The sequence below is a fragment of the Pteropus vampyrus genome, unplaced genomic scaffold (assembly GCF_000151845.1).
Source record: "Pteropus vampyrus isolate Shadow unplaced genomic scaffold, Pvam_2.0 Scaffold441, whole genome shotgun sequence".
In the NCBI taxonomy this organism is placed as follows: domain Eukaryota; kingdom Metazoa; phylum Chordata; class Mammalia; order Chiroptera; family Pteropodidae; genus Pteropus; species Pteropus vampyrus.
Genome location: NW_011889222.1, coordinates 806,055 through 828,669, shown reverse-complemented (window position 1 = coordinate 828,669; position 22,615 = coordinate 806,055). Strand labels below are relative to the sequence as shown.

General features: G+C 35.1%; 1 protein-coding gene across 1 annotated transcript in view; it reads left to right on the top strand.

Moving 5' to 3' along the window:
* The window catches only part of PDZRN4 (PDZ domain containing ring finger 4), a 351,355-nt gene that overhangs the window by 139,152 nt on the left and 189,588 nt on the right, over positions 1 to 22,615 (top strand). The gene's annotated exons all lie outside the window — the stretch shown is intronic.

The window sequence follows — 22,615 nt, the reverse complement described above, 5'->3', positions numbered from 1 at the left end:
ACTCATATTCTTTATCCAGAGAGTTTTAACTAAAAAAGGGCAGTGCATGGTTTATTAAAATGTTAACTGAAATAAGAGTTCCTTTCAGAAATAGCATTTCATTTTATATAACAACTACTTTTAGGATAAGGCATATAAAAACATATTCTTTTAGAAAGAATTCATAGCTCTAATTTTTATATATCTTCATGCAAATTAAGGAGGTATTCCTCCTCTTTTAACAATTCTCATTCAGAAGTATTTATAGTGTGCATGTGCAGAGATAAAATCTGTTGCCCTTACTATTCAACAAATATGGCCAATAATATGGCAAATTATACAAAGTATTCCCTAGAATAATGTATGTGTCAACTGGTTCATCTGAGTGTGAAAAACAGAGCGAAGGAAGAAGGAAGAATTGATAGATCGAAGCTTCAGGAAAGGAGAATAATGTACTGCTCTTGTAGTGATGATTATAGGTCACTGGGAAGTTCAGGGATTGGTTACCCTTGGGTCAGATGCTACCCCACCTCACTTCCCACACACACACTCTGGTCCAATAGGTGGCCAACTCTGGCACTCCTTTCCAGACAACAGGGCTATGAACAGGGAAACGTCAGCCAAGAAAAGTTGAACATGATAGTCATATGACTTATGTGGCCAGAACATCATCTCTCATTGTATATGTGCAAATCTAACTCTGGAAGAATTTCAGAATTCACAATTTTATGCTCATTCTTTCCAGTACTCAAAGTAGAGGCTGTCCAGATCAGAGCTGTGTTTCTCAAAAAAGAAAGACAATATCACCAAAAACAGGCAAGATTAATGAACTACCTCATGCAAAATAGTATGCGGCCTCCAACTTTGCCCTGCCTCAGCCATCAACAGTGGCTCGTGGCTTTAGGGATGGCAATGTAGCATTAAGAACTCCAAGGCTGGGCAAGCTAGAGGAGCAATGAAGCCTTACCCTGGGATTTTTATTTTATATGGATGTTGATTCTTCAGAGGAAGCTCAGAGGAGTCTCATAGCCTCTCCAGGTATCTTATAATAATGATCATCATCTCAGTTTTCACAGTTTCTGCTCTTCTTTATCTGAGTCATGCCTTTGTTCTCAGGAAGACTTATCAGATGACCTTGATCCCAGAGTTCAGTTTCCTTGGTCACCTGTCAGGATGAGAATGAAATCATTCCTTGGAATCTAATAGAACTAAATGATCTTTGACCCAATGCTCTCCTGGAATAGACCACACCAAGACTATAAAGGATTCTGGGCTACCAACGCAGATGACTTCATAGAGGCCTCAATATGTATTCTCTTCCTATGCTCTGTCTTTATCGTTTCTTGCTTGTATGACCTTTATGACTATGTATAAGTAGAAAATAGAGGAAAGATTTTCTATATCTTGTTTTCTTAGAGAAAGTGTCATATTACATATTACAGTGAGTTAATTTATTTATTCATCTTGTATTTATTCAGTGCCAACTATTCCAGTTCTCATAATCTCAAAATTAGTGAGGTCTTTAAGCAATGTATAAAGATTAGCATTCTGAACTTATTTTACTAGAATGTACATGTTCATGTACAACTCTTATGGCCTTTTGCATTTTGAATAGTGGTCATAGGATTCTTTATAAAGTATACATAGTAAAAATGCCATGGGTCACAATAGATCAGTCACTTTGGTTTGGTTTAGTTTTGGTTCTATAGCCTATGTAGGCATATAAAACCATATGTCAGCATATATCATCCATATCCATGGTTCAATAATGGCTACATTAACCAGGTTGGACCAGTTCCAATACTCAAGACAAATAAACAAGACAAAGAGCTACAGTGGATTGTAAACTCATCTCGGAAATGATATACCATCACTTCTGCCATATTCTAGTACTAGCAAAGACAACTCTGGTACTGTGTGGGACGGGATGACACAGGAGCACAAATACTAGCAGGCAGAGATCATTGGGAGCCACATTGGAGACTGGGGTCAAAGACTTCTGAACTAATTTCCAGCTGTTTTCTGGAGAAATCTGACCCAATTTGTCCTTCCTTTAAAACACTGATTCTCAAAAGAGGATGAAAAGCTGTAGAGCTGGAAAAACATGCTCAATAATATAGTATAATTTTATATTTTGAAGTGAGAAAGCACACTGTTTTTTGAATATGGGCTACAGAAAATGAAATCTAACCATCATTTCTCTGCTTATGGAAATGTACAAGTGCACTCATCAGTCGACTCACACTCTTGGCATGAGTGTGGTTTTTATTTGTCTTACAAGGAGTATGATAGTTTTTGATGCTGAAACTATTTTAAATCAAAATTAGAAACATGGTGAAAATATAGACCAATTATTAGACCCATTGTCACTCCCATTAATCTCAATGAGATCAGGCCACATGTTTCAAAGGTCTTCGATTAAGAAAGGTTTTTTTTCAGATTTAAGAAAAAAATAGTTAATGTTTATATCAATTCATGTAAAAGTATCAAATATTTCTGTCAGCCTTATGGTATATAGATATAAAAATAAATCAAAAATTATATTATCATATAATTCAGTCTTAAAACCACACAGCAAATATTGTAAAATTGTGTACCGCTATTCATTATTAACACGGTATTTTATATTTAATTTCTTCATGCTAAAGCAGCTTCCCTGAATTAAAATCTGTACCAGAGATCAAGGGATCTGATCATATCATTCTCTTGTAGTGGAACAGCAGGCAAGGTTCAATGAGGCTTTTTATCTTAAATTATATTTTCAACTTGACCTCATTAAAGTCTTTTCCTTCTATTTTTCATTGTTAGACTTACTATTTTTCATATTTCCTCTTGGCCCCTTTATTATTTTAAAATTTTCTTTTAGAAATAACTGTGGCATGAAGAGTTCATTATTTCTGATAGTGACAGCATATTGAATGCCCTAATGCACTGATTTCATTGTGCCTCATGACCTTCATTTAGAAAAATTCAGGTAGATTTCCTGGTTGCTGATTGTTTTTTAGAAAAGCATTAAATGTCAAAAGCTATTTTCATGTTTATTCATGTTTATTTTTAAATTTGTTTTTCAACTGTCTTTAGTAGAGAAATTACTGTAGTCTAACATAGGAAAAGAATATCCCACTTTCTTGCCTAGATGTTGTTTCTTAGAGTGGAGAAATAAATAGGAAATGTGGAAAATTTTTCCTCTAACATATGCCCTAAATTTCTATTGCAATGAGGCTGATCTGTTCTTAAATATAATGCCTGTTTCTGTGAATTTTTGTAGCAGTTAATCTATTTTTCATCTACATATTGCATATGCAATGTGGATGTGAATATATACTTTAAATATTTCACATAAGTTTCAATATGGATATAATTTTGATTAGAAAATAACATTCTGAATAAAGTGCAGCTTTCCAAGCATCCTTTAAATAAAGGAGGAGGGGAGAATCTCTGACTGAAATGTAATCAGATGAGCCAATGTTATTAGACACAACCACTAGAAAGACTAAAGCGTCTCATAATGAATTAAAAAGAAAAGAGCCATTAAACTGGAGAATCCCAACAATCAAGTGAAGACATTTCAGGCTCTTTAGGCATCACTGCTAGAATAAATATGTTAACCCACTCAGCTTTTATGAAAGGCTGTTATATTTTTACCAACTTTAATCTGTTTCATTTCTGTGTTTAAAGGATGGGAGTTGCATTAAAATAAAAATTCCATTTGGGTTATTATCTCCCCAGCTGTCTGTACAGATCATGGGGCTGGCCAGAGAATATTCTCATTATGTGTGTCGAGCAGTTATTCAGTGATTGATGCTGTATTAATGCACGGCACAGACGCGTTCCTTTTGTTACTGAATAGTAGACAAATTAGTTCTTACAAATTCATGACCCAACCTTTCCCTCCTACTCAGTGTATCTCTCTCCTCTCTCTCAGTTCCCTACCTGGCCCTACCCCATGCCTTCTGCTGGGCACCTGACTTGAAGAGAGTTAATATTGCTAATAACCTTCAATGAAAATAAACTGAGGCATTAGGAGAAGGAGTTTGAAAAAGGAAGTGGCAGAAAACAGACATCAGTCCTTCTGGTCAAACAATATATAATGACGTTCTAGTCATTTTCCAGGATATCTCAGTACAGTGATGACAAATGAATTTTTTTTTTTTTTTTTTGGTCACAGTCCCAAATTAGTTTTCCCTCCCCAACTTTATGTGAGAAACCATTTATCTTCTTAATTGCTTTAAATTTACTTTTGTCAAGATAGGGAGAGGTGAGTAGTAAATTTTTTTATTTAGGTAGTTTCTTTATCCATGAAGCAAAATACATATACCTTTGATATACTGATAAGTTGATATATCTTTCTTCCTTTTGCCCAAAATGTTTGTATTGGAATTCTTTCTGGAATTTTTTAAAGACAGTGTGGATATTAAAACAAAAAGTGGATTTCTAAGCATGAGCAATGGTTTTCTATTGGATTATGTGTCATATATACACACACACATTTATATATAATGTATCTCATCTACTTTTACCCATCTAAAGTACATCTGTGTCCTGAAAAAATGCTGTATAGACTATATTTCATTTATAAATAAAAATAAATTTTGTTTTCAGTCCTACAATATTAGCTATCCCTGAGGATTCCTTTATGTAGTTTTCTTTTAATGTGCTAAATTTTAGTTTCTAACACAATAAATACTGATATATAATTATATTTATTTGATAAATATTGATTTAGTCCTTCTAACCCAAAGCTTGATGGTGTCTTGCATGATTTCTTTTTAAAGTATACAATTTAAATTGTATAACCATCACTATAATATAGTTAGAGAACATTTGTGCCCCCCTAAAAGAAAGCCCACACCATTAGCAGTCACTCCCCATTTCCCTCCAATATCCCCCTACTAACCTACTTTCTGTCTCTCTAGATTTGATTATTCAGGACATCAATGGAATCATAAAACTCATACAGTATGTGGTTGTTTGTGTCTGATTTCCTTCCCTTGGCATAATACTTTGAACATTCATCTATTTTCTTGTACATGTCAGTACCTTATTTTTAAATTGCTGAATAATATTCCATTGCACAGATATATCATGTGTTCTTTATCTGTTTATCAACTGATGAACATTTGGGTTATTCTTACTATTTGGCTGTTATGTATTATGCTATAGTGAATATTGGTGTACAAGTTTCTGTGTTGACATTTGATTTCATTTCTCTTGGGTGTATACCTAGGAGTAGAATTTCTGGGTCATGTGGTAACTGTTTTTCCATGTGCTTATTTGCCGTTTGTGTATCTTTAGAGAAATGTCTATTCAACTTCTTAGTTTATTTTTAAATCAGGTTATTTATCTTTTTTTTTTTTTGAAAATTTATTTTTGAAAAATTTTTTGTCATTTTTTAATTAAATTTATTGGGGTGACATTGGTTAATACAATTATATAATTTTCAGGTGTACATTATAATTTGACATCTGTATATTCTGTTGTATGTTTACCACCCAAAGTCCAGTTTCCTTCAGCTACCATATATTCGATCTCTTTTACCACCTCCCCCTCTCCCTACCTCCCTGTATTTGACCCCCTCTAACCATTTACCTACCCCCTCATCCACCACCGCCTACCCTCTGGTAACCACTAATCTATAGTCCATGTTCATGAGTCCCTGTTTGTTTGTCCTGTTTGTTTGGTGCTTTTAGGTTTATATTCCACATATAAGTGATATCATGTGATTTTCAACCTTTTGTCTGGCTTATTTTGCTTAGCATGGTTATCTCAAGGCCCATCCATATTGTCGCAAATGGCAGTATTTCATCTCTTCTTATGGCTGAATAATATTCCATGGTACATATGTACTGCAGCTTCTTTAGCCAATCATCTATCATAGGGCACTTCGATTACTTCCATGTCTTGGCCACCATGGATAATGCTGCTATGAACATTGATGTGCAAATATCTTTTTGGATATGAGTTTTCAATTCTTTGGGGTAAATACCCAGTAGAGGGATTGCTGGGTCATATGGTAGATCAATTCTTAGTTTTTTGAGGAATCTCTATACTGTTTTCCACAGTGGCTGTACCAATTTGCAGTCCTACCAGCAGTGTGTGAGGGTTTCTTTTTCTCCTCATCCTCTCCAGCATCTGTTATTACTTGTGCTGTCAATTATAGCTATTCTAACAGGTGTGAGATGGTATCTCATTGTGGTTTTGATTTGCATTTCTCTAATAGCTAGCAATGTTGAGCATCTTTTCATATATTTGTTGGCCATTTGTATGTCCTCTACGTAGAAGTGTCTGTTCAGGTCCTCTGCCCATTTTTTGATTGGATCATTTGGGACTTTTTTGTTGTTATTGAGTTGTATGAATTCTTTGTATATTTATTGTTGATATTTAAAAGTTCTTTGCATATTTTGGATATAAGTCTCCTATCACATGTATGATTTGCAAATACGTTCTCTCATCCTATGGATTGTCTTTCATTTTCTTGATGGTATTGTTTGCAGCACAAAAGTTTTTACTTTTTATGCAGCCCAATTATATTTTGCTGCTGTGCTTAAAGTATCATATTTAAGAAACCATTGCCTAACTTGAGGTCTCAAAGATATACTCCTGTGTTTTCTTTAGCTCTATATGTATATACATATATACACACACACACACACACATACACACATATATATATACACACACATATGTATATATATACACACACACACATATATGGTAAAATTTAACCATAAAATATGGTTAAATTTTATCTGAAACATTCTATAAAGGACACCTTGTGGTATCGGCCTAATTCTTTTTGGTTTTGCAATTAGATAAGTCAAATTCAAAAAATAAGAATTTGTCAGTGATTGTTATACAGTCAAGAAATTTTTACCTAATAAAGAGTAAGACATAACACAAATAACTAAACTGTAAGGTAAAATGTGCCAAGGACTACATGAAAGGGATTGAGCATACATCTTGGGAATTTAGGGAAGAATGATTACCTGTAGTTGTGGAAAGTGATATTCATGCTTGATTTGAATCTCGAAATTAGAATCAAGGTAAAGTTTTGGCAGAATTTCCCTGCTTGAACAAAGATCAGGGACATCACTGATTAATCCCACTTGCATTGCAATTTCTGGAGTGGACAGCATTGCTGACCTTGACAGTTCTGTGTCATAGAGCAGCAGTTCTAAAAGTGTGGTTGGTAGAACACTGAGAGTCCCTGAGACACTTACAGGTGGTCTGCTAGGTCAAGACAATTTTCCTAATTATGTTCAGATATTATTTGCCTTTTTCATTGTATTTACATTGTGCTGATTATGCAGAAGCAATAATGGAAAAACTGTGCATTAACATAAACCAAGGCAGTGGCACCAACTGTGCTGGTAGTCATTACATTCTTACTGACACAGATTTGCAGAAAAGGTTAAAAATAAATAAGTAAATAAATAAATGGATGCCAGTTTCACTTAAGAACATCCTTGATGAGGTAGTAAGATTATTCATTTTATTAGATCTTAACCATTGATTACATGTCTTTTTTAGTAGTCTTTGTGATGAAATGGGAAATCCACATAAAGCACTATGCTGTACATTTAAATTACCATGTGTGCTCCAATGGCTTACTGATATAATGGCTGTTACTTCTTTACAGTATAGGCAACTGCAGCAATTCCAGAATTGCTGTGACTTTGGTGTCTATACAAGATGGTGCAGGGCATAACAATTGTTCATAATTAGTCTTATGAATGCCTATAGGCAAACTGTTTATAGATAAAAAGTCCTTGAAGTACTCAAAATAGATTAAATAAAAAAGATACTCTTAAGGGTTCAAAATAAACATTATTTATAAAATTCTACAAACTTTGATTAATTAGAAAAAATGCTACGCAATGACAACAATAATAGGACTCTGGAACCATTACAAGTACATTTTAGTTTAAACTGAGTATAAGAGCCTGGTTTCTGGCTTAATAAACATCACCCAAAGGGAGATTAAGATAAAACAGTTTCCTGCAAAACATATAGGAAACAGTAATAACTTTCTGAACTATAGTAATAGCAGCTTAGAACTTTATATACACTTTTTCAATATATCCTTCTAGTCATATTAGATACATTGTTATTATATCTACTTTTGAGTGTTATTATAACTACTTTATGTATGTTATTATATCTATTTTATTTATAAATGAGGAAACTGAAGAATTGAAACCAACCCAAAACTCAATTTGCCCAACCCAGAAGCAGATTTCCTGTCAGAGTAGAAATAGAAATAGCAGAGCCACCATCCTAACTTCATCTGCCACACACCTGAGAGGGGTGTATGCATCACAACCGACTTTGTACCTGGACTGGGGAGTATCAAAACTTTATTCTGATTCTAGGTGGGACTCAATATATGGCAAAAGTCTGATCTGAAGAAGATGAAAAAAGTGCATTTCTTCTGGAGTTTTGGGTCATGAACAAGATTCTGGTTATCAGAAACACATTAAGTTTTTAACCAAAAAATCAGTTAAATATAGGAGAAACCTAGGATGGAAATTTGAGTTCTTATAGGTGATAGTCACTCTACGTCACTCTAAGACATGGCATTATATCAGAAATTCTGGAGGGAGATTGTTATTAATTTCATTATAACAAAACAGGTGAGGTATACTCTATATTAGGTAGCAGTAGGCCTTGTAGATATTTTCCTGTAACGAAGTGGAAAGCACTGGGAGATTTGGATATATAAATAGGTAAAGTAAAGGAGAATAAGACAAAGGTCAATAATTTGGAAGACATCCAGTTTTTATTTTATTTTTTTCTAGCTTATTGGGATATAATTGACATGAAATGTTGTGTAAGTTTAAGGTGTACAATGTGTTGATTTGATACATGCATCTACTTTATAGCAGAGAGATCATCCAATATTAAACAGGTAGATTGAAGTAGAGGAAGTCATAAAATTTTTTCAAAGGAATAAAAATGAAGGAAGAAAGCTGGGAAAGAAATGATATGAAAGCTAAGGAGAAGACTTATTTTTTAAAAGTGGAAGTGCCCACGGCTTCTGATTACACCTAGTGGCCACATTAAGTTCTGGAAAAAGTGCACTGGAGTTACCAAATAAAAGCTACATCGTGAACTCAGTTACAACCAGATTGAGTGGAATAGTGGTGCTAGCTTTTATAGGTTTCAGGATACAAAGACAATGAATACAGGCTCACTTTTAAAAAGCGTGGCTATAAAATGAAAGAAAATGAGGGACAGTGTCATCTTGCAAAAGGACAGACTGTCAAGAAAGTGCTTTTGTTGATTTAAACAGGATGAACTTAACCATGTCAGAAGCTCATGGTAAGAGCCAGTGGCAAGGGAGTGGTGGGTGATTTATTTGGGTGACTGGCAGCTCCCATTCTATTCAGGATAAGAGACCTTGAGTTCTTTTTATTCATCATGGCATTTCTGACCCTGATAAACTTATTGTTGTCAATTCCTCCACATACAGAAATTTTGTTACATAGTTTATAGGAAAACGAAAAATATATATGACAACAAAATAAATTATTCTAGAAGCTTATTAGATAATTCTTTGATTAACAGGAAATCAGCTAACTTATTAGCCCATATTTTTTCTACACTTTTTCTTTTATGTGAATGAGAAAGCATGTCGAGGTGGGTGATTAAGAATTTAATTTAAAACCTACTTCAGGGGCAGAACAGGCAATCAGTTAGCATTTATTATGTGCTTGCTCTTCCAAAGATACTACAGTATGTGCTAGAGCTGATACAAAGAATTATAGCACATGGTCTTTATTGTAATGAAGGTTGCAGTCTGTGGATATAAAACTGCACACATGAAAAGATAGCTAACAGTGTCACAATATAAATGATAAACACCAATATGAATGATAATGATTAAATGCAATAGGAATTTAGAAAAGATGGTTAACACTGAGAGCGTTCAGAGATAACTCCTTGGACAAGATGGGCTCAAACGAATTCTTAGGTGGGGGTAGATGTAGAGATAGAAAGAAAGGCATTTTAGCTAGAATGGAAGTATTACTTTCTCATGAATTGGGGATTACTAGTCAATGGCGATATACCAGGTGTTTTAAATATGCATAATTATAATTTAATGATTAGTGAAGGTGAGGAGAAATGGAATTTGTTTCAGGTGACTGAATGCACCATAAATAGGTTAATGGTTTGATTAGGACCTGAGTTGCCAAAGAGCTCTCTTTGTTCTCTCTCTCACTCTATTTTAGTTTATTTTCTGTTCTCCCAGCACCTGAATTCTCTGCCAATGTCTGGGAAATTTTCCCATATGAGTAATGGTAGGAGACAGATCTTACTTCTTGCTCTGGAACTTAGAAAGTCCAGGTACTTGTTTTCTCAGCTCCCTTACAACATACAGGTTTGGCCAAGCACAAGACTTATCTGGGACTTGGAATCGGGAACTAGTTGCCTTTGTAATAAGGCATCCATTTTGGCAGTAGAGGCAGCCACATCCACTCATTGTAGTAGCAATAGCAGTGTACCCAGTGTTGACATCCAGCAGTGTTAATGACAGAAAAGTGGCAGGCTGTGGCATCCAGTGGTCAGTGGTAGAGGCAGCAGTGTCCTTATCAGAATGGTTCAGTGGACTGATCTGAAGATGGCTTGGGGTCCCTGGCCTCCCTTCTTTCAGGTCTATTTCCTGAGCCTGGTTCTCTTGCCTCTCCAACAATTCGGCGAGCAACCCAGTCATTTTTCCAAAAATTCCTTTTCTGCTTTAACTGATTTGAGTTGTTCTGGTTACTGGAAACTAAAATTATGAAAAATGCAAGAGTTTAAGGTGAGATTATGAGGGCTTTTAATGTCAGCCTAAGGAGTTTGAACTTTCATCTATAGGAAAGATCCCAATATTTAAGAGTTTTGTAAAGTAGGATGACATCACCTAAGTGATGCTTTATTAACCCAGAATTTTTTAAGCGATGATTAACGTCAGTGTCATGTAGGATGACTAATTTGAGAGAGAGACTACAGCTAGAAAGATAATATAGGTGAGATGGGTCATAATAACAAGGGAATGGGTTTGCAGGGGAAGAGGTCAGGCAGTTTGAGTCTAAGTAGGTACAACAAATATATAATTAGGCAATGACAATATGGGACTGGGCATAGATTAGAGAAGTTAGTGTCAAACTTTAATAATAAGGTGTCTGTATAGGGAGGAGTGCTGTTCTAAGCAAAGGGATTATTGCTCTGATGAAGAATTATAGAGCACCAGTCCTCTAGATAATCTGCCTTGACATGCCTGAGGGCGAGCACATGGGCCACACACAGGGACCTGGTTCATTTTGACAGTGATTCTGTTTTCAGCCTCAGTTTACTTGCAATTTGTATTTGGGGGAAGACTTGCCTCACTTGGAATAAGCATGTGAGATAAAGAAGCAAGTGTCCATTGAGAAAGATTCAAAGATTACTAATTAAATAAGCTCCTACTTCATCCCCCTACCCCACTTCAAAAGCATTTCGCCTGGGAGTCCATATTTTCGAAAGTGGAAAATAAAAAAGATGGAAACAAATACAGGCTACACTTATGTCATAGGCTTGTAGAAAGAAAAGAAATTTATAAAAGAAGGCAGAAAAAAATCATCCAAGAAATATCAGGATTGCCAGGACTCTTGGCAGCTGGATTCGACTGCTCTGCCTTAATATCGAGAGGCCTACCCAAAAGTGAGCAGGGTACCTACCGTAAATAGCTTGAAATACCAAGCTTAGAAAAAGCAACTTCATATTTTTATATCTAAAATCATCACACTACCGATGAAGAGCTTTAACTTCCTTTAATTGGGATGGTAGAGCATGGCACTGCTCATAAAGGACTCTTCCATAGCACTCTTATAAAAAAAAGTTCAAAAATACAACTTTTCAGATCTCCCAGGACATAGTCAAGGGATACCATACTATGAAAAAGAGCTCAAAATGTATCCCCCATTCCTGCACCATAGTAAGTTGAAAACGAGATAAATTCCAGTTAGTAGATGCAAAGCACAGAGAGTTGAGAGGAAAAGCACCATACCATTTAGTCAGAAGTCTTGTTTTGCCACTAATTGTTTGCTCTGATGATTTTCTTTCTCTCTCTCTGCCTCAGTTTCTTTATTTCATAAGTGGAGAGATCACTGAGGGCTTTTACGGGAAAGGACTGAGAAATTGGAGTTGCAGTTCAGGAAAGTAAAATTGGCTACCAGAGGGAATGAGCAGATGATGCTGCAGGATGGAATTGCAGCCTTCACAGCAGAAGTTGAGAACAGTTGCTACTTTCCTTAAAGGTCATTGCTCATGTTCCAACAGGAGTGGGGTGGTGATGGCATGTTGAGAACCTGTTGTCTTTGTCTAGGGTGGGCCCTACCCTATTCTAGTAGTTATCTGTTTACCTTTTAATATAATTAGGCAGACCAGATTGGTATTTAGTCTTGTTCTGACAACAGCAAATTAAGCTTAACTCTTTAATTACAATGAGAAGGAAATCACCTTTCTGATATCCTTCAATTAGCTCAAGCAGCTGTTAAGTTATAATTAAAATTTCACATGGATCATTTGAGTTCTTGGAATGTTTCCATTTAATAACAAAACATTAGCATATATGCATTCAGTTTTCAACAACCTTTTCAAATCTGTCAATGGTAAACCAAGAACATTGATACAGTATTAAACAAAATCTTTGTAGTATTGTAAGCAGACAGCTGGGTCTCACAAAATGAAAAATGAAAATGGAAGAAAATGATCAAAAAGTATTAGTGCCTCCAAGTTTTCTGGAGCTCGTTCAGAGAATTAAAATTTGGTTCATTCATAGTTATTCAAGAGGCGAAAAAAACTAACCAGGAGAGAGTGGTTATTTGGTGCTAAACAAATGAATGCCTGCATTACATGCATCCCATTATTTGTTACAACAACAATCACCCCATTATGTCTCTGCTAATGGATTCTTGCCTCCATAGACTTTAACGTGAGAGGAAAAATTGCATGTGAAAATTCAAATATTCTCTTTCCTTTCGTTTTTAATGCTGAGAATTCAATTGAATAAAATAATTACTCTGAGTTGCATTTGTCAGTATATATCTGATACATCCATGGATTCAACTATGTATGTAACACCAAGATGGAAGAATAAACATATAATATATTAAGCACAATTAAAAGTTAGATATTCAAAGTCTTTGAAATACTAAATATTAGCTAAATTAAACAATTCAATTGAACTATCTAGTAATGTTTTTCAGATTGTGTTTAGAAATTGAATTTATGAAAATCGAATGGCAGAAAACTGATTAAAACAAAAAGACCTAAAACCATTTTTCTCCCTTTTCTGAGATATAATTTGTATCTTTTATTCTTTAACATTGGTAGGAGGAAGTGATAAAAAATTTTGTAGGTTAATAACAATGTTGAGAGGTGATAGTTTTCAGAATCTATACCCAAGACCCTAAACTACTTTTTGACAAGCCAGTATTGTATTCATACTTACTCATTGATAGCCTGTATTGACATGTAGAATTCTGTATTGGCTAAGAACCTAATGATATCTTCCCAACTATCAATCTGTAATGTATATTATTGAATTTCAACCACCAAGATAATTGTATCCCTGGGAATTAAAGAACACATGTAGAGAAAGGAGGGAGATGGAAAAGCAATGTCTGATATCATAATTACACCAGTGTGCACACACTTTGGGACGACCAGCTGTTACCAGCACATTTTCCGTCTGCCTTTACTAATTTTATAATGACCTTTTAGAACTGATTTCATCTGGTAGAGAGTTGGCTCTGACACCTTCACTGAGACAATTTTATCTTTGAGCAACTAAAGGGAAGAATGAGTAACAAGTGGCATTCTATTCAGGAAAAATGTTCCAAACTGATATTTCTTTATTCTTTTGTTGTTAAATCTCATTGTTGAGTGATTTTAAGATTCATTTCAAGTGCTTAGGTTTACCAATCTGCAAATCCACAGGTCATCTTAAGGGATCAGGGTTAGATCTAAACTTTCTAGCAGCTTTCAGGTTAGGATTTTTGGAAAATGTTTGTGTAAAGGGCTTTTATATTTTATGCAAATGAAAAACAGAACCCTAAAAAAGGTATTTTCTTTTATTTTGACTCCCAAATCTAGAAAGATTTACTTTAATTTTTCTCTCCTCACATCCTCTCTCTCTCCCTCCCTCTCTCTTTATCTCTCTCTGTCTCTCACACACATACCTTACACACCTTCTACATGAAGACTGTGCTCTAGAATATTAACATGTTTAGAGCATTTACTGTGTGCTCTAGTGTACTTACTGTGAATAAACTATTTTATTTGTCTTAACAATCCAACAAGCTAGTATATATTACTATATACATCATATATAAAGGAAAACTGAAGCCATAAAAGGTTGAATAAAGCAGATCCAGACTTAAATCTCTGTGTCTTATTCTAACACCCATTCTCTTAAGCAGTATGGTGTTATATTCATTTATTCATTAATTTGGCAATTTAGTGTCATTTGGTCTCAGACTTTTCTAGAAGCTAGGAATACAAAATGGACATGGTCCCTATCCTCATGGTGTTGACAATATGTAAATAGTTTTCTTCTTATAAACCATCTGTACGTCAATGGATAATTTCTGTACATTCATAGGCTTTAGCTCTAAGCATGTGCTGCGTGTGGTATTCACTGATGCTACAGAGGCCTGTAACAATTCTGGGAACTTTATTAATTCTGAAGTCGAGTTTCTGGTGGCCACGTTAGCTTTGGTGGACGGTTCAGGTAGTAGCAACAGCTACACAGCCACAGAACATTTCAGGACCCAGCCACTAGACACAGGATCAGTTTCTGAGTGACTCTTGGAATGTCCCTCACTTTTCTAACAGTCTACATCCCACCCAGTCTACATCCCACCCTGCAGTTCCTGGTAAGTAAGGAACAGGCTGCGTGAAGCCAAGAGCAAAATTGTAATGTCTTTTACTTCCGCCAAGAAAAAGAATGATACCCTTACTCTAATTCATGCTCTGGGGACAATCAGGAATGAAGAAGGAAAGGTGTGAAACACAGGGGACAACTAGCGAGTCTGAAACAGTTTGATTCTGAACAATGTGAATTTTCTGATTTGTGGTGATGTCTCAGAGGGGGTTTTTCCCTTAGCAGAATTTGATATTAAAAACACGACGAGTGTGGGAAATAGCACAAAGTCAAAAAGCACAGCCTCAAAATCACAGCCATTTGTATACTACTTGTATCCCAGCAGCCACCCCCATCTCATTATACATGCTGAATAGAAGAATTACATTCAGGATTGCCAGAACTCACATACAGTTTCTTTGCATGGGAACAGAGTATTCTGATTTAACCCTATGTTCCAATGTTAACAATAATTTTCTCTTATTGGTAACAGCATTATTATTATTCTGCCTTTTATTGAGATTTTATAATCTGCCAGATAATGTCCTGGGCAATTCCCATATGCTTAATCCTCACACCTACTCACTCTCCTCCATTGTACAGAAGAGGAAACTGAAGCCGAGAAAGATTGACTTGTTCAGTATCACCCAGCTAGTAAGTTTTAGAGACAAGGCAGAATTTGGGTGTCTGATTTCAGAGTTGCTTAACTTGAACTAATCTAAATCATAAGACGTCTGCCCTGCTCTGGCAGCTGTAGATAACCCATATGTGAGACTTGCTTGTTTCTAAGGACTTTCAATGTGTTTTGTGTTTTTCTTTGACTCTAAAGCATAGATCCATAGGTTAGCTTATTTTGTATAGATATTTTCATCTTGCAATTGCTTGATGGATTTTCATGCTAATGTATAAATTGTGATCATATGTCACAGGTAAGTTATAATTTTGTCTTTTAGGTATAGCCACTCAGTAGATAATTGTATCCCCCTCCCCTGCCCCCACTGTGGGTTCCATTTCTAGTATTTCTAAAAGAACTAAGCCTTTAATTATTTAATTTATTTAAATTATTTAATTTAATAATTAAGGCTCTGGGATTGACTTGTCTAAGAAAGTTTAGATTGATGAGCGAATCGGTGGTGACTTAATGATAACTGCTTAAAACTTCTTCTATCCCTATAATTGTTAGTATTTATATTTTATTGCTAACTGGGTGACATCATAAGTCCTTTAATATTGCTTATACAGAATAATATTTACATTTCTTATACAGAATAATATTACTACTGCCTTCTTCAAAGGCATTTTCAATAACCAAATCTCTAAAATGTTTTTACATTTTTTTGAATGAAGAGCCTGATTAATTGTATTATACTTGAGACTAGTTTGCAGAAATCTATTAAATAGCTACTTTAGGTTAGAAATGGGACACTTCTGTATTCAAATTACTACATTAATATATTTACTTATTTTTTTCACCTCCTAATAACTTTTTAATTTTCTCTCCTAAAAGGTAATCTGATATAGGCAATTCTCATTTAGGGTTAATAAACCAAATCTTTATCAGGCTAGGACCTATTGCAAAGTAAGACTAAAAGTTAAAATACAGTAGACAAGGTACTTTGGTTGTACAGTAGGTTTCTCCTAGAAGTTTTGTGTGCATTTTTTAAATCATTTCTAAGAGGCAGGAGTGGATTTTGCTATTCAGAGAAATACTTGGTGAAGATTTCCATAGGTGGATAGTCAATACATGCCTGCATACTGGTATCTTCTAGTTCTGCTTCCTTTTGGCATTTACTGTAAGCCTCATTCAATATGACAATTATAATGCAATATTTGGTTAATGCTACTGTTGTGTGTATCTTTTTCCTACTGATGATTAACTCTATGAACATAAAAACTATGTCTTATACTTTTTTAAAAATATTCTTCTGCAATACCTAGTATAGAGCTGAACATACTGTAATGGTATCATAAATATTTACATAAATTTATGTCAGAAATATTGATTTATTTTGCTTAATATAAGAAATATCTGTAAATAATACAGTTATTCTCATGGTGCTGTATATTTCATATAGGTGCTAAACCATACATTTAAAATGCTTTTTAGGCGATGGTTAGATACAGGTCTCCATCCATCATGGTGCATTAGTTGTCACCTGGGGAACTTTATAAAAGAACTTTATACAGAAGTCTGGGCCCTATTCTCAGATATTCAGTTTTAGCGTATTAGGGGAAAGTCCCAGGCATCATTACCTTTAAAAACACCACAAATGATACTAAGGTGCAGACAATGTTGAAAATCCCTCATTTAGGATGACCACAACCAATTCTATAGAAATTGTTATAGGACATTGCATAGAGTGTTTTATGGCTTATTTGGTTAAAAAAAAATAGCGAATAATTGACAAATAGTGAATAATTGACTTGCTTTTCATACATTTTCCATAAACTGAATAGACTAACAGCATAATTGTCACATTAGTAGACTACTTGAAAGAGGCTTGACTAAAAATTACCCTTGTGCATATTATAGACCTTGTGCATAAAAGACAGGGAGAGCATGCAAAGGTTGGCACCTGAAATGTCTAATGTCCATTGTCGATTATCTGCCTTATGCTGCACAGGGTCTTCTACCAAACTCTAGGGTTAGGAAATTAAAACAACAAAACAAAAAACCTACCTATTGTTCCAAGGAATTATTTATATACATAAATGTATATACTATATAAAACATATCTACACACATGTATATACAATATATACAAACACATATATTTATATGTTAAGGACTTTCAAGTATCTGCTACAATTTTTTCTTTGTCTCTAACATACAGAGTATCTCATTTGACATGGATACTTTCCTCTTCCAGTTGCATGAAAAATTTACATGCTAGTCTACAGATTTGCATGCTAGTGTACAGTTTATAATTTTGTATTTTAAGAATAATCACTCAGTAGAGAAAAAGTACACAGCAAAGGTATATAAATAATCCACTAATTATAGAATTAGCTTTCAGTAACTTCTTTCTGAAATTTAAATGTTATTCCAATTAATTTTAATGGAAAGTCATTGGAAATGTTAATGAAATATATTTTCAAGGTTTCCTTGTAAAATAACATAGCAAGACAGCAAAGTCCTTGTGCAAACTCCACTTTTCATTTTTGCTCAAAACATGCAGAAGAGGAGGCTTATCCGTGAATTGGTATTGAGCTTGCTTGTTATGAGTTATGGATGCTTTAGCAATAAAATTTGGCTTTCTGGAACAAATGGATGTTCAAATCTGATTTTATTAGTGTGGTTGAACATTGTGGAACTAAAACAAGGAAATTCCTGCATATTGCCACAATTTGAGGCCATATGGATCATAAACTCTTCTATTTATATTTCACTGGTGGACATAAATGGCATTATCTCATCAGGAAAAAAGAGGAAGCAAGAATACATAACTTAAGTTTAGAAACTGTACATCTTCTTACTGAATGTCAGATAAAGGTGAGGCTTTTAAATAGGATGCCCCTTGATTTAGTACCTTTAATGTGCGGAGGAAAGGATGTGCAGGGTGCATCATTAGTGTGACAGGGTGAAAGGGGCAACACGTTTCTTCTGTTATTCTGGGAAGAGGATGAATCTGGCACAGCTCTGATGTCAGAACCTCCATCACCTTTCTCACAGATGATGTAGATTTTAATTGTACTCGGGGCTGACTCGTGTCGCACCAGCTCCTACGTGACACTGAGATAGATGAAGCCATTTGTTGGCATTATCAGAGCCAGCTGTGTGCTTGGCTGCAGCTACAGTAGGCATTTTATCTCATGCATAATCCTCTCATTGAGAGGGGATCACAAGCATCTGAACCATATGGCAAATAATTTTATTATGATCAAAAAAGGACTCTTGAAGCTTGTTAAACAGAAGAGTCCTTGAAATGTAATCAGAAGTTTTATTTTCATGTCGCACCATCATCCTAAGTTAATTGTTAGCATTGCCACAATCAAATAGAACCAAAGCTCCCCCACCTCTGCAAACAGAGAATAAACTTAAAATTACTTTATTTTGCCTGCAATTGTTTTGACTTCTCAATTTTGGAGAATTTACTTGGATCCTTATTAGAAAAGAGAATCTGGATTTCTAAGGCTAAAGATGGCTTCTGTTTTAAAAAATATATATATATTAATGAAAACCTGTCCAAACACAAGAACCCCAGACCAGATGAGACAAGTTTGAATTTATGTCCTCAGTGCTGGTCTCCTAAAAGCCACATAAGATGGAGGCTAATTTTTTTTTTTTTTTCTTTAAGAGAAGTAAAGTCTTAAAGAAAGAAAATCTATTCTTTCACAAGGTAGCCTAATGATCCTGTAAATTTAGCATACATCTTCAAAGGGAAGAAGCAAACTTGTCTTTTCCACATGGTGGAATTTCCTCCACATTGTCAAGGAGATGCATGGGTCTCCATAGCAAAGGCATGTAATCCGCTGCCCTTCTGTCCACGGAAGTGATGAGAAGCAGCTGTTATAAGACAAGACGGGTTCTGGTTGGGAGGAATTGTGTGAGGCTGTGGCAAGTAGCTTAGTTGCAGCATCAAACCAGAATTGCTTCTAGCTATGATATTCTTGTGTTAATTGTGACTTTTATTAATCACAAAGAACGTTTCAAAACTCCAGTTCAAATGTTACAAGGCCATAAAACAGCAACTGGCCTAATCTTATCCTTGCGTATGATGTGTATGTTCTGTTCTTTTATTATGATTTTTCTTTCCAGAGAAAAGTATATAAGATTTGGGCCTTAGGGCTCCTGTTAGTGATGTAAAGGCATTATCAGCAATTTCCACACCACAGTCTGAGAACATAAAGTATCACAGAGTCCAAATGGCAACAGCTGCCTTATCTAGAGACTAGTCTTTTATTTGATATTTTATTGAATAATAATAAAGCTCGTAATTGGTCTGGGAGAAGAATATATTCATCTAATTTATAGGAACCTTAATTTTCTACTACTAAATGCCTGAAGTAGATTTCTGTTCTTATCATCCCCTCATGAGTAAATCAGCCTGAATTGTTAAAATGATTTAAAAATGTGTATTTTTCTCTTCATTATTTAAGAGCATGTTCGAAAAAATATATACTTTCTATGGATTATGACAGTGATTCCTTAAGAAAGCAACAACAAAAAAGCACTGTGTAATTCTGATTGTAAAGCCAGGATACATGGGCTCAGGAAGTTTTCCTAAGTCCCTGTCCCCAGTGAAGGGATGTGGAGCGGCACTGTATGCACTGGTAGAAGGACCAGCAGAAAGGCAAGACTACCTTCCAGTAACTGCCAGATACAGGCTCTCCACATCAACAAAGTGCTAAAAATGTACATCCCTCATCCTTCCAACTTTTTCATCAACTGAGCAATTAAAGAAAGAGGAGAAAAAAAATTATTACATTGGTCCCTTAGTCTGTTTGTCTATTATTAAATTAGATGTTGTTATATGCTCAAAATTTCATTTCTTTTTGATCTTTGCAGTCTTTTTCATGACGCAAGAAAGATCATGGATATTTGATTACATTTGGGGACTTATAGTTACACTCCAATGAGCTTCGTTAGCATGGAACATCTGGTGTATCACTCAGCTACATGAAATGTATAATTTTGCCTGTGATAATCCTGATGCTTTTAAAATATTTTGCTGTTTTCCCATCAGAAACCATTTAGAAACTGTTGAATGATTATTATCTACTACGTATGTTCCAAAAGTTTTTGCTACGTGACAGAAACAGTCTCTGATGCCATACTAAACTTCACTGGCATTGAAGGTTGTAGATAAATAATGATGAAGAGGAATGACAGGACCTGAGCACTTGAGGCTTAGCAGACTGTCTTGTGATGTATTACAATTAGATATGCGTCAGTGTCACTGCATTTATTCAACTAGTAGGAGTACATAACTCTTTGAAGGTAGATTTATTAAGAGCTTTACTCATGTCTTTTCAAAATGTAGGAATGATTTTCGAGCATCTCTAACAGCTTTCTAAATGGCTACTCTTTACATTTTTTTTAAGTATGGAACCTTAAAAAAATCTTTACTAAATAGTTTAAAATTTGGGTGGTATATTTTGTTTGTGCTCGAGACAGTTGCTGGATGACAAGTCACCTTGTCACCAGCTGATCAACAGACCAAATGGGGCTTTAGAAAGAGATAGCATAGGCTGTATGTAGTACAGGAATCATACGAGCCGATCAATGGCAAATAATAGACAACCTAATGAAGAGTGGTGATTTTCATTAGAAATCTTGTATACTTGCATATCAAGTAAAAGGGATGCCAGTGGGGATAAAAATATAAATCCTGAATGTTAGGAAGCATTTTAAAACAGGACCCTGTCTCTAAATTATACAAATGAAGTTTTTCTAGCTCCATAGGGTGAATTACATAAATTAACAACAAACCACGTGCCTAGGCCCTAAAATTGTGAGGACAGTTAAACCTCATCAGACTTTCAGAATATATTACATGTGGTCTCTGTTTCATATATCTTTTTCTTGAAAACTTAGACTGTGTCGCTTGTTTCAGTTCTCTTAGAGCTTGGTGATATGAGAAATAATGGAGGATACTGGGAATGGCTAAAAAGAAAAAATGCTATTCTTAAATGTGAGTGAAACCCACGCTGATTTACTGTTATGGACTCAAAGTTTCTAGCAAACTGTTTTTCCAGCTTATCCTAGATCATGTTAAATCAGATTATTGAGAATTTATTGTCCACATAAGCACATACATCATTTCTACTACTACAATATATTTGTTAATTGCATGTTCTGGTTAAAGAGATATTTCTAAAATAATCTACATAATCGTAAGACGCTCAACTGCTCTGGACAGAGTACACTTCACCTTAGAGAAATTCGGTTCTTAATTTAGTGAGACTCTCTTTAATAATCTATCATTATAAAGTAAATTATTTTAATACCCTCTGAATGTTAATTTTTTGGCAAAGGGAAGTGTATTTGTGTGACAGACAGCAAATGGCTACAAAAACAGGAGGAACCCAGAATCCTGAAGATTATAAAAATTTTCCTTCTCCCTTTTGAGCTCAAATCAGTCTCTCTAGGGGTCTAAATACACAAACGTGCTTGTCACTGTTGGACTACTTTTACATTCTTCAGATAAGGACTCAGCTCAGTTTGGGGTCGAATTATACTGGTAGCAAAGCTGATCGGAGCAAACAAGGTTTTCGAGGATTCACTCACTCTTGTAAAAGCTGATTATAATTGATGAACGACCAGCTTGCTAGACCCTGACAGGCTGGTTGCCTGGCCTTTGCTCTCTGCCAGTTCAAGCCTTACAAGTGTGAAATAGCCAATTACTGGAATACCTATTGAAAGTAATAGGCCAATGAGCAAATTGCTACTGTGGGACACCATGGCAGTGTAGATGGAAGGAGGCCAAGATAAAGTTCTGCTCTGAGCAGCTGCTCCCACCACAGATTGCTAATACTATTGGATGACCAAGAGATGAGAGCAAGATATTTTCCCATTCAAACTGCAAGTGTCCTGCCTTGTATTGACTTAAAGTTTATGATGCATGATACCATCTTGTTACCCAGGTCCTAATTTGCAGAAATAAATCCTCCTTTTAAAAGGTAGTTAAATAGGTAATAAGGATAGTCACGGCCATAGATTTTGTGCAAAAGCATTAAACACAATTTTTGCAGGGGATGAAAAGTCATATAGTGTGCAGAGTGTTAATACTTGCCAGCCATTTGCTA